Source organism: Triticum aestivum, chromosome 7D (genome assembly GCF_018294505.1).
Source record: "Triticum aestivum cultivar Chinese Spring chromosome 7D, IWGSC CS RefSeq v2.1, whole genome shotgun sequence".
In the NCBI taxonomy this organism is placed as follows: domain Eukaryota; kingdom Viridiplantae; phylum Streptophyta; class Magnoliopsida; order Poales; family Poaceae; genus Triticum; species Triticum aestivum.
Genome location: NC_057814.1, coordinates 635,803,746 through 635,815,020, shown reverse-complemented (window position 1 = coordinate 635,815,020; position 11,275 = coordinate 635,803,746). Strand labels below are relative to the sequence as shown.

Here is an 11,275-nt window from a genome sequence, read left to right as displayed (position 1 = left end):
TAAATATATAATTAACATTTTTCAAATACATGCTGGACATATAATAGTTGATGAACATTAAAAAAAGCTTTTTTCCCTTTCGAGAGAAGCATTGCCGGTTCCGTGAGTGAATCGCGCTCTTCGCTAGGAGTTCGCGTGCTGCTGGGCCTGGCCTAGTGCACGCGCACTAGCATCTCCACCTTTGAGTTGCTACGAGTGATATGTGTCCCTCCTTGCGCGCCAGGGATATATCTCGCCCGCTGCAAGAGGACCATCCGTCATCTCTAGGGATCCTTCATCTTAGTGGACCAACTCATTGAAATGGTTTTGGAAAGGTTCTATAGACCGGTATAGATCATTTTTAGAACCTTCAACGCGGTTCGTTTTTTTCCTTTTCTGTGTTTTTGTGGTTTTCTTTGGTTTTATCTTTTTTCTTTTTTTCCAAATACATGCCTACCTGCAAGTCGTACATTTTCATACACACGTGAAATGTTTTCTGAATATAAGTTAAATTTTGTAAATCTAAGATGAACCTTTTTTATATAATGTTTCACTGATAGAAAAAAGGCCTTTAGTCCCGGCTGTGCAACCGGGACTAAATATGCGCGACTAAAGACCCCCCCTTTAGTCGCGCCTCTTACGAACCGCGACTAAAGGCTTTAGTCCTGGTTCTCGTGGCTAACCGGGACTAAAGGCCCGTCCTTTAGTCCCGGTTCTCGTGGCTAACCGGGCCTAAAGGCCTCCTCCGCAGGTTTAAACCTGGTTTTTTTGCAAAAAATTTTAATTTTTTTAATTTTTAAATTTCTGAATTATTTTAACCTCTAATCTCTAATCACCACCCCTCATCACTGCTCAATTTATCCTCTAATCTCTAATCACCCCTCATCATTCCAAATCATCTAACTTCCCGGACGGTCACCCATCCTCTCACTACTCCAGCCTGAGCACGCTTAACTTCCGGGTTCTATTCTCCCTCGTTTCCAAGTCTGCACTTGTTGTTTTCCTGACAATAGTAGGATGTCAATTCTATTAACCCTCAGGAATTTAGCTTGAGCATGAAGTGACACATTTCACTGTTTGAGTTTGAAACTATTGTTTTAAAAAACAATAATTATTTAGTAACACTAATATTTCTGGAATAATTAGTTTGACCATTGTTTGACCACAGTTTGACCAAAATTTTAAAAAAACTAAAATAATTATTTAGTAACACTAATATTCTAGAATAATTAGTTTGACCATTGTTTGACCACAGTTTGACCACAATTTGAATTTTTTTGAATTTTTTTGCCTCTCCAGATCTTAAAAGCCCCGTATCTTTTTTTCTGTTAGGTTTTTGAGGATTTTGAAAATATTTAACGGGGTTCCCCCGGTTAAATTCGGATGTAACTTTTCGAGTAGATGATTTTTCATATAAAAAACTTTTTCATCCGAGTTCGTATGCAAAAGTTATGCCCATTTTAAGAATTTCCAGAGAGATTTTGCAAATAAAGTCGAAATTCATATTTGTTAATTTCCCAACAACTAGACCACATATCACATGAGAAACTTATTTTATTCTATTTTTTTGACATTTCCATCATTTTCTTTTGGTTTTCTAAAACTGAAAAGGCGATCGGGGGGGTAGAGTTTGAAAATGAGGCCTCAAATCCCTTTAGTCACGGTTGGCCAGACCAACCGGGATTAAAGGTTAGACCTTTAGTCCCGGTTGGTCTGGCCAACCGCGACCTTTAGTCGCGGTTGGCCAGACCAACCGGGACTAAAGCCCCTCCCGTCCGACCGAGCGCGCTGGGCCCAGATAGTTGGTCGTGGGTCTCCTCCCGAACCGCGACTAAAGACCCCTTTGGTCGCGGTTCGATTATTTTGGGGACTAATGGGGCGTATGGAAGCCTCTTTTTCTACTAGTGTTTGAACATTCTTTCAAATACACGTTTCGAACAATTTTTTTATGGTAAGAATATATTTTTGGAAACCACGCCCTTTTTAAAACTTTCTGAAAATTTCTTATTTTTGTGAGAATTCTTCAAAATTCAATAATTTATCCAGTTTACAATTTTTGTAAAACTTTCTAAAGTAACCAGTTTTATTGGGCGAACTTGAAAACCTGAAGAAAATGGCTCCTTTCCCTAGTCGCTAAAGTGGACTGGCCCGGTACCTTCTCAGGTGCGAGTCCTCCGGAATTTGGCGCCGAGAGCAGCAAAGAGGAGCTCTCTGCTACGTACCGCGTTGGCTCCAAAAAAAATGCTATGTACCGCACCACTCGTAGCAACAGGTCGTTTCCTTCTCGTACAGTTTAGCTTTAAGCGATTTTTTGTGTGGGTTTTTTTTTCTTTTCTTTTTTTGCGAAAAGGACCACAGAATTACATTATCACCATAGTGGTACAAGCACCCCAACAAAATAGGAAATAGCAACAAGGTCCAACGGTAACCGACCCACCCCTCCTTCCGTCGCGGGCTGCCAGCGCGCCGCTGCTCCGTTGATTTCTTTGAGATAAAAACATGAATTTTTCTTAAAAAGAACTGTGAATACTTTTTCATTTTCTGGAGATGAACATTTTTTGTTAAAATTACATTAAATTTATATCAAAATTCATGAACAGAAAAAATTGGTTCATACCTATATAAAAAGTATTCACCGTGTACTAAAAAATGTTCATCATGTTTAGAAATGTGATCACCATGTATTTGTAAAATATGCCCGACGTATTTTTAAAAGATATGTTGGGGTTCGAATTGGACACTCATCCCAACCGTCCTACGCTCTGTTGGGATCAGATTTAAGCGATCGCCTGGAAGTAAGCCGTGTTTGCGTCACCACGGAGCACCCACCGTTGGGTGCCGCACAGCCGCCAATAAGCCTCCTCGTCCGTGTAGATGACCGAGAGCTGATCCTCAAGATCATATCTCAGCATCCACTCGTCCGGGAAGATCCCAGAGGTGTCAGCGCGGGCGTCCAGGACTTGGATTGCACTCAGGAGGACTTTCTTGCGGTCACAGAGGTCACGGCCAAGGTTCGCGCCCCAGCCCTTCATAAATTGGCCGGCAAGTTTGGTGCATAACTGCCAAGAGTCGACAGCGGACATGGATCGGTGGGGAGTATCACGCGCCGCCATCCGCTTAGCCGCAACAGCCTCGCGGAATTCGACCTGGTTGAGCCAGAAGAGCTCAAATCGGAACCGAGGAGGGATGGGGGGGGCGCTCATCGGCGGAGGAGAGCAGGAGGGGGACGTGATTAGAGCCGATCCGGGTGATCGCCTGCAACAAGGCCAGGGGACATCTAAGTTCCCATTCCGGAGAAACTAGGACGTGGTCGAGAACGGACCGCGTCAGATTCGCCTGGCGGTTAGTCCAGGTGAACCTGGCCCCGTTCGCTCAAGCTCACGGAGGCCAAGATCCGCGATGCAGTCGTTGAACATCTGCATCCGGAGACAGTTGACCCGGTCATTATTCTTCTCATCCGAGGAGCGGATGAGGTTAAAGTCACCTCCCACGACTATAGGGAGGGAGGAAGCGGAGATCTTCTATTGGAGCTCAGCGAGGAAGGTCGGGGAGCGACGGTGGCCCGCGGATCCATAGACAATGATGACCTCCCACTTAAAGTTGAGCCCCCATTCAAAGATCTCTATAGTAACGAAGAACTTGCCCCGGTCCATACCGCCCACCTTAAAGGTGGCATCCTTCACACCTAACAGGATGCCACCCGAATGCCCATTGTTCCCACTAGAAGGGAGCCAATGCCAGGCAAACTGGTGGGGGCTAAGGCTGTCAAGCTCGGGGAGACAGAACTCCGTACGCATCGTTTCTTGTATGGCGATGATGTCGATGTGTTCGTCACGCATGTACTCAACGAGTTGGCGGCGGCGGCCATCATGGCCGAAGCCGCGGATGTTCCAAAGAGGGCGCGCATCTAAGCCGCCCTTGAGGGGGCTGCTTGACCCCAGGACGGTGGAGGCATTTCTTAGAGCGAGAGAGAGAGAGAGAGAGATCCAACACGATTTGTGTTGGTGATCAAAGGTGTGTTTCGTATACAAGCACGACACGATGCATGCTTGGGAGCTTAACAAATTCCTAGATGCTGCTCAAAGCTGTGTTTATTTTTTTACAAGGACGAAGAGGGGAGGATGAAGTGGTGGGGAGCTTTGCGAGAGCAGACTCAGGGAGAGGAGATGTTGGCTAGGCAATAGAGGCGGTGGCGGAGGCCGGAAAGAGTCGGCGGTGGGAGAGAGAGGATCAGGCGGTCCCTTGGGGAGGAAACCAGAGGGCTTCATCAAAAGGAGCGGAAACCTGCACGATGATGACACAACACAAATGAATCAATCAGTACCAGAAAATCACAGTGACAAGATGCAATGTAACTTCTCTAAACACGTACTGAATCACCACCTCTTGATGTAATTAATTACCTTTGAAACGATTGATGCAGAACTGCGCAGCTCTCCGTCGAGGCATCAAGACAGGGGCTCACTGCAGCTGCAGGTAATTAACTTCTGAATGCCAACTTGTAAATTCACTGTCGGCTGCAAATTGATTGTTCTGCAGAGTCCAAGTAATGATGAATTAATGTAAGACTCAGAAACTCACCAACATGAGTGCTCAGTTTATTATTATTATTTTGAGTTGATCTACAATCGAACCTGTCGAACTGGTAATGAAACTCTGGCGGATGGAAGTGAAACATCACCATCAAGCGATCTACAAAGTCTGCACAAGATGTTGGTGCCTCTTTGGCGGACCTGTTGGATTTGTAAGGGCCTCAGTCTAAGGCTGGGCAAGCGCCTCCTTTCCAAAAAAATTTGCTATAATCAACCTGTTCGAATGTTGCATGAAACATGCTTTTATTAGCATTCAGATAGATCCAGAAGAAGGAAAAAAGGCTAAGCGATCGTTCTTGCTTTAGCCCAACATGTGGAGCAAAGAAGGTGCGTTGCCTACACAATATACACTAAGTAACAGCCACTTGTATCATCTAAAACCCTTCAGATAGATCAACATACCTGAACAGAGAAGAAATTGCTCTTGCACCCAAATTGATTATGTCGTGAAACAGAAGCTGCCCAGTCACTAGGAAGTCCTCCAATGCGCGTGCAGACAAGCGAATCGACCGATACTCCGAGGAACCAATGAAAAGACTTGCATGATCTGAGACCTGAAACATACCAGACAGGTTAGGATAATGATCACACTCTTAAGTTAAAAGAAAGGAACATTTATGTATGGAAGAAACAAACATGCATTCACCTGTAGGTCAATCAATCAGCTATCCCCAGGTCGTGTCTTCAAATTTTACCATGCAATGCAAGCAAACTGCAGTGATCCATTTCAAATACCAGTACCGGAATACATACAGTGTAATATAAGAGTTGTCAGAACTGCATGGGCAACAAATCAAGAATTGACTAATCAGCCGGCCGGCAGATGGATTGACTGACGTATGCACATGGGGCATGATGACTTGCATGATTGCATCGATATATATGGAATTACCTTTGAAACGGTGAATGCACGTGCGCAGCTCTCCGTTTAGACATCAAGACTGAGGCTCTTTGCAGGTTACTCTTGCTGTTTGGATGTCATGTAACAACCAACTTAGCTTCTGAACACCGACTTCTGAGGCTCTTCATCTTCCTCTCCCGTGAAGCAAAATTAGAGCTGAAACTCTGAAGACAACACACAGCTGCATGGTGATGCGGCGACCACATATACGAAACGAATCAGCACCGAAATTATGTTAGGTAACTTGTTTAAACCCGTAATGAATCACAACCACACCTCAGGAAGTAATCAACTACCTTTGAAATGGTCGATTATGCACAACCGCTCCGCTCTCCAACGAGACATCCGGACAGATGCTTCTGTTTTTACCAACCGAGCTCTGAATTAATGCCAACGTCTAAATCCACTGTTGGTTGAAATTGATCTGCACAATCCAAGTAACGAGTGTCAGACTAAATAAAAAACAATAAACAAGGTAATGGGATTCATGGATATAATTTCTCAGTCATTGCTTTCGTTGGTCAACAGCCAACAGGCGAACCTGCTAAATCTGAACTGAAACTCTGAAGCTTGAGACTTTGAGAGTGGACTTATGAACAAATAACCTGGTCACTGATGCCACACATGCATGGAAAAAATCGGTGCTTTAGTATGGATCTTTCTTCCCCTTTCTAAAAGAAGTGAATGAGCGGCCAAACTAACGGATGGTCGATGCAGAACTGGGCAGCTCCTCCAGTCCAGGACATTACGGCATATGCTTCTTTTGTCTGAATTCCAACAGAAAAAATGACAGTTGACTGTAATGGTTCTGCAGAATGAAAGTAATGAATACAATGTGAGAAAATTAGCAAGGTAAGGGAACTAACGAAATATAGATGCTTAGACATTACTTTGAGCTGGTCGTAATTGAACCTACCAAATTTTGACTGGAGCTCTCAAGGATGCAAGTCAAACTTCACCATATATGCAAACTTCACAGTGTGCCCAAGATGCAGTTGGCACTGGAGCTCTCAAGGATGCAAGTCAAACTTCACCATATATGCAAACTTCACGAAACGAAGAGCTTGAAAAAATATGTGCCTGTTATAGCATTGAGATATTCAGAAAACGGTGAGGAAACATAGTTGCATTATGCCACCAAACAATGGAGCAAAGAAGGTGTGGTGCTTACCCATATACATTGAAAGCACTCTTATATCATCTAAAACTTCCGAGATATATATTTCCCCAATACTCCAAACAAGCAATGCACACAACGTAGCTTGATCTAGGATCTGAGACCTGAAATATTTCAATACCGTGAAGGTTAGGATAATAATCTTCATACTAAAAATTAGCAGAAAACAGAAGAAAGGCTCGCATTTTACCAGTTACGTACCTTGGTCGGGCTAGCAAATGCACACATCAACATCTGGGTTTGTTGCCTGTAATTTCCAGAGTTGCTCTTCTAGCTCGCGACTGCAACCCGTTACGGTTACAGTTAGCGGAGTGGGGAAGCCCCCCTTGGGCAGAGATCGGATTTGAGGACAACGTTCGATATCTAGGATGCGAAGAGAAGGAAGGCTGTGTAACACTTGAGGAAGGCATGGCAGATTCGGGCAATCCTCAAATTTGATGTAATAGAGGGAGGTGAGGAGCTGAAGAGCTCCATCTTCCTCTCCCGTGAAGCTTTCTGCCCGCTGATCAAAGCTGAATCGTAAATACCGGAGGGTAGCAGCGAGGATGCTACAGATGGGAGCAACTAGCACAGCTGAGATGCAATCCACCTTAAGATGTTCCAGTTGGAAGGAGCCCGCGGGCAATGATAGGCTGGTCCTTGCTACCACCAATTCCGAGAAGAGATCCGCTGATATAGAGCGGCTACGACAATTTCCTGTGTTATACACACACAAATAGTTGAGGTTGACCGTGATAAGAGGATTAAATCCATCCACTGTTAAATTCTCACAGTCCACCAGTCTTAGATCAGTGAGACAGGTGAGCTCTGAGAGCAGAGCCATTGACTGCATGCTTGACTCCTCATCAATCACAAGATACGTGAGGGAAGCAGGGAAAGGCTTGATGGTGTGAGCTGCTTCAATGGGCCACCGAAAGAAGTTGCCACAGTCTGTTACTGCAAGTCCTCGCAGACACCTGAAGTCCTGCAGTTCATGCCATGTGATGTTGCATCTGCTGAAATAAAGACTTTCAGTTTGCTGAGCTCCGGCAATGGAATGTGTGACACATCTCTAATATTGATTCTTTCTACTTCATGCAGGTTATCCCAGGCCAGCTCACCACTATACCCATCAATAACCAAGCCCTCATCATCATAAGACAGCTTTGTGGAACCAACTCTCACAATATAAGATGTCAGTGTGGGTGTGTGAGGCATGGGGGGCAGGGACAACTTAGGGCAATTATCAACAACAAAATTTGACAGATTGGGATAAGAGACAGAGCACTCCAGGAAGGGCACAACACAGAGTTTGGGACAATCTTTGCAGCGGATGCATTCAAGCCTTGAGAAAGATTGGGCATTAGCCCCCCCAACCCACTCGACAAATTCAGGTAACCTGAGAAGAACAATCCTCTTCAAATTCACAAAGCTATTGTCCGTAACTCCACCCAAGCCAGGTCTAATCTCATGAAGTACAGAAATGCTGATCAATTTGAGTGATGTGAGATGCAATAGCTGCCCAAAAGGTGGAAGGGTGCCCCAAGACACATCCTCTATAGGTGGAGAGACCCCAACATTTTGATGCCAATGTCACCACACAACCAACTAGGACCACGTGTGCCACCATGATTTCTAATGACAAGTGCTTCAAGATTAGGGTGCGGCTGAAGGGCATCGAGAACATCACTATGTTGGAGATCTGTACCACAATCTAACGTAAGGTTTTTCAAATCTCTTTTACACACAAGCTTGGCTTCTTTAGCCTCTTCCATTGTTGCCACCTTCTCAAGACCATATATAGTGAGTTCTCCTCCAAGCTCTGTTAGTTCCCCCAACTCTCTCAGTTCAAATCCAACACTCTCTTCCTTAACACTGAATCTTTTGAGCTCCTGTAAACATTTCATCTTTCCGACCCGAGGAACACGGCCATGGTGTGCATCGCCAACACCAAAATGACGTAAATTGATAAGGCGGTTAATATCCTTAGGTAATTATAAACTGTGACACAAATCAACAAGGTATAAATATTTCAAATGATAGAATTTGGATAGTGTACTAGAAATTAGCCTACAGTATAGATCTGGGTGCCAAATTTCTAGGTACCGGAGGTGGATAAGTTTTGAAAAATTGAGTGGCAAAAATTCTTTGAACCTCACTCTTATAAGTAGGACACGGAGACCCTCTACTTCTTTACAAATATCTTTCAAAATATCATCTATTGTTTCTTCATATCCTCTAAAAATCATCAAAGCCCGCAAATTGCAAATGTCAATCTTGCTTCTCAATTTAATCATTTCTTCCCTAAAATTCCCTTCAAATCTATCTTCCGTTGTGATGGATAAGTGTCGAACAGTTTGTGGGATGTCACCAACTCTAAAACTTGAACTAAATATGTTGAGGCACTCTTGTGATGAAACACTTCGAGACAGTTCATGTAATAAATCATGCATTGCATAGTATGGGTCCTTATCATCATCTACTTCCTTCACGAGAAAACCATTCTCTACAAATTCTTCAATATAATTCTCATCTTTTTCTATGACCCCTAGTGCAATCCAAAAACATGTAATATATGAATTCCTAAACCAATAATCTTCAGGGAACAAGGCAAAATATGAAAAACATTTTTTGAGATGAAAAGGAAGATGATTATAGCTAATCCTCAATGATGGCATAATGTCATCACTATTTTTTTGTTTTTGCCACTCATTATTGTCAAGAACTCCAATCCAATGTTCCCGAGAAAATTCCTTCCTCAGTAACAGACCGACAGTTTTTGCTGCTAGCGGCGAACCTTTCAATTTATTTGCAATATCTTTTGCAAGATCATCAAAGTCCTCTTGGTAATACTCAAGTTTGTTTCCCTCAAATATTAATGATTTAAAGAATGTGAAGAAGTCATCAAATTCCAGACCTTGTAGTGTTATTGTGTTAGCTGTTTCCACCATTTCAGATATTGTTGGAAATTGAGTGGTGACGAGAACCATGTTACCCTTGGCTTCGCCCTTCATGAATGGAGCTAACAAATTTTTCCATCCCTCACCACTGCATTCCCACATATCATCAAAGACAATTAAAAACCTTTTTGACTTGAGTCTCTCTGCTATGGATATTTGGAGCTGATCTAAGCTTGTTGTCTGATTTGGAGAGTTGCTTCCTTCTATGCTACGAAGGACCTGTTCGCTGAGTCTAAGCTCGTCAAAATCAGTTGATACACATACCCAAACCCTAACAGCAAAGTTATCTTCTATCCTCTTATCATTATATAGGTGTTGGGTGAAAGTTGTCGTTCCAATACCCCCTGGACCAACTATAGGAAGAACGGAAAGGGTTTCACAGTGCTTTGTGGCAATAGTGAGGATATCATCTACAGTTTTCTCAAAAATATCTCTCCTCCCATACAATGTATCTTGGACAATGGTCGACCCTGTGATACGGTGTCTTTGGGTGATTGTGGTGGTGGTGCTATGATGAGGAATTATGTGGAGCAACTGGGAGACACGGTCACAAAGGGATTGTGTTTCCTCTATCACTGACTTGATTTTTTTGGAAATGGCAACACTGTCAAATGGCAACTTAGCAACTAGGCCATCATTATCATCACTACCAGGGTTCAGAATTGCATTGGGTGGGTTGTCTTTGTCAGTAATGACAGCAGCAGCAACACCATCATCATCTTTCATGCGCGAACAAGAAAAGCATGAAAAGCAGTTACCGACGGTGTGGCGAAGAGCATGGCGACCGTGGCGAGCATGACCACGGAGGTCATCACCCAGGTCTACCATTGCGTAGTGGGTGTCGTCGAGCTGGTCCTGGATGATGAAGTAGTGGAGCTCATCCAGCGTATCCTCGGCCTCATCGGCCTTGGCGGTGAGCTTCTGCAGCAGCCCCTGGAGACCCGGATTGCCGCTCGCGCCCCTCCTCTGGGCCTCGTGCAGCAGCCCCTGCGTGAGCAGGAGATCTTCCTTGATCTTCTCTGAGTTGAGGCCGAGCTGGGTGCTGGCAACAAACGCCTCCACAAACTCATTGAACAGGTGGTTCAGCACGCTGCCAATGAGCCCGTTCGCCGCCCCGATCGCCGCCTCGATCGCCGCCTCCATCTCCTCCGGCGCCCTTTTATAGCACAGATGTGTACGCATAGACCGTGTGAACCTCTCCAACTAAATGATAGTAACAAGTAAAGTTTTGGGCCAGTAAGCTAGTTAGATCTGAAATTGAAGCACGAGCCAGGCCAGTAAAAAACTTCAGGGGGTCGACAATCCATGTGAAAGGTAGTGGGTAGGCATGGGACGGAGAGATGCAGAATTTTTAAGGAGGAAGAACAGAGTGACCTGCTGCATTGACTCGATGGAAATCGCTGCGACCGACCGTTGCTAATGCCTTGTTTCATCTCCGCACACGCGTGTGAGGCGATCGATGATGAATGGGATGGGGAGCCACAGCTCGAGGTTCCTGCGGCACCAGCCATGGCATGAGGAATGGGGCTATGCAATGCTTTTCAGTTGTACTTTTTGTTTAGTGTCTGGACAATCAGAGTTGGTGTTGGAATGGTGACATGCGCACACAGCATGAGTAGCAGTCTAGTTACATATCCACGTCTAGACTATGCCATTTTCCACTAGTACGTCTTGTTTGCAAAGAGGA

General features: G+C 44.4%; 1 long non-coding RNA gene and 1 pseudogene across 2 annotated transcripts; both read right to left on the bottom strand.

Annotated features, from left to right (window-relative positions):
• Window positions 1-4,613: 4,613 nt before the first annotated feature.
• Window positions 4,614-6,553, bottom strand: LOC123163818 (uncharacterized). Of its 2 annotated transcripts, XR_006482004.1 has the most exons (8): window positions 6,389-6,553; window positions 6,175-6,280; window positions 6,014-6,084; window positions 5,769-5,896; window positions 5,464-5,653; window positions 5,218-5,283; window positions 4,974-5,125; window positions 4,614-4,786 (listed from the first exon to the last, which is right to left on the bottom strand). It is a non-coding gene; the product is annotated as an uncharacterized lncRNA (long non-coding RNA). The 2 variants fall into 2 exon arrangements; XR_006482003.1 differs by having other exon boundaries at window positions 6,014-6,280.
• Window positions 6,554-6,661: 108 nt separating this feature from the next.
• Window positions 6,662-10,731, bottom strand: LOC123171504 (putative disease resistance protein RGA3; annotated as a pseudogene).
• Window positions 10,732-11,275: the final 544 nt, after the last annotated feature.